The 1,763-nt window shown below is 58.3% G+C and overlaps 1 protein-coding gene across 2 annotated transcripts in view; it reads right to left on the reverse strand.

The window, feature by feature from the left end:
- ANKRD34B (ankyrin repeat domain 34B) overlaps positions 1–1,763 on the reverse strand; it is a 17,854-nt gene that overhangs the window by 15,567 nt on the left and 524 nt on the right. For both annotated transcript variants that reach the window (XM_010863362.1, XM_010863363.1), the window contains exon 2: positions 1,131–1,271. The gene's annotated coding sequence lies outside the window, so the exon portion shown is untranslated. The remainder of the gene's footprint in view (positions 1–1,130; positions 1,272–1,763) is intronic.

The following is a 1,763-nucleotide window of genomic DNA, read 5'->3' on the forward strand; positions in this document are numbered from 1 at the left end:
TTTCAAGCTGGAAACCCAGTCCCTCACCTTTGCCCCAGGTTACTCTGTCTTTGTGCTGCCTGCAGGAGACCAGAGCATGCTCAGAGGGGGCAGCAGGCAGTGTGTCAAAGCCTGGGGCTCTGTCTCCTCCCAAGTTACCAGCCCTGGAGAAGCTGTTCCTCTGAGCCTCTGTTTCCGCATTCCTAAAGTGGGGATAATTTTTACTGACGATGACTGTGAGGATTTTAGAAGATCCTTATATATTTGCCACTTAGGAATTCAATCATGACAGTTTCTAAACATGCATCACTAAATGTGAGTGCTCTGGGCTAAGGGGTCTGAGAATGGGGGCTAAGGTGCCTATAACCAACAGGTCTTCCACCTACTATGGGCCTAACATGGAGAGCTTGCTAATTAGATCCCAGGCTCCACTCCCCATAGGGGGTGCTTCTTGTGCACACTTGGAAAAAATCTGCGACAAACTCGTCCCCCAGTCCCACTTCCTATTAGCTATCAGTCCCTGCCCGAGGCTCCCCCATCAGACTGTCTCCAATCATTTCACCTCCAGGGCATCTGAGGCTTAGCTCTGCTGCAGGAGCCAAGGGCAGAGACAACTGCCCTGCCTCAGAGTGGGCAAAGAGAGCCCACAGGTCTAGAGAAGAGTACAGCCTTGAGTTACAGCAGCCGACGTATTGGAGATCTCCTGCCCTACCCTTCCCAGACAGGTCTGAGAAAGTCCAGACTTGCAGTGGGAGGCCCAGGCCAGGATGTGGAGGCCAGCTGCACCTGGAACGAAGCAAGCCTGCTTGCCACCAGCAAAAGACCTGTCTCCTTCCCTATGTAAAGGAAGGGACAAAGCCAGCACAAAAGATGCCACTGAGATTGTCCCAGGGAACGTCATGACTTGCCAGGTAAAGTGTTCTCTGGCACTGGGCTCAAAAGAAATATTTAGAAACGACCCAAGCTGGTAAGGTTTGCTGTCTTTCCCAAGCGTACCCCCAAAGGGCTGGTTACTTCTACTTACTGCAGGCGACCCCAGGTTTGTGGTGCTGGGCCCTGGGGAAGCTGCACCCCCACAGTCCTCTGCAGAACCCGCAACCCTCCAACCCCGCCTTCCCAGCACACACACATAAAGACATGCAAACCTATACCTCCAAGTCTCAGGGAACCAAGGTGATGGGATTTCCAGGCTGCCGAGGATTCTGGAGGCGTCTTCACAGTCCTCGCGGCCTCCGGAACGGAGTTGTTGCCTCAGTTTTTCCCGAGAGCGGGGAGGGAGCGAGCCCGAGGAGCTGTCGGAGAAGGGCACAGGAAGGTGACTGGGGCGACAGCGTCGGGACACCGATGGGGGCGGGGTGCGCGTTTCGTCGCCTCTGCTCCGAGCCAGGGCACAGCTGGCAGGCTGAGGCGATGGCCATCCACGAGAAGGGGTTCTGACCAGAGTCGCTGCAGAGCGGTCCCCGCACCGCCCGCCCGGGGGACACGGCCCTCCTTTTGGGAAATAGCACGCCCGAGAGGAGAAGCCATTGACCCTCTGCTGGGGGCAGGCGCACCTCTGGACCCCGGTTCTCCGACAAGGGGCCTGGGGTCCTGGTGCCAAAGCTGTATGGCCCCAGTAGGCTCCGGGGGCCCGGCTGCCGGCCCCTGTGTGACTCGCATTTGTGAAGACAGTGACTGCAAACAGCTCCGCAGCCCCAGCTAACCCGCGCCCCGCGCCCAGCCCGCACCTCCCACAGCCAGGCGGCCGCAGGCACCTGCGGAGACGCGCCCAAGTCCGCCCCTCC

The sequence above is a fragment of the Bison bison genome, unplaced genomic scaffold (assembly GCF_000754665.1).
Source record: "Bison bison bison isolate TAMUID 2011002044 unplaced genomic scaffold, Bison_UMD1.0 scf7180017864490, whole genome shotgun sequence".
NCBI classification, from domain to species: Eukaryota; Metazoa; Chordata; class Mammalia; order Artiodactyla; family Bovidae; genus Bison; species Bison bison.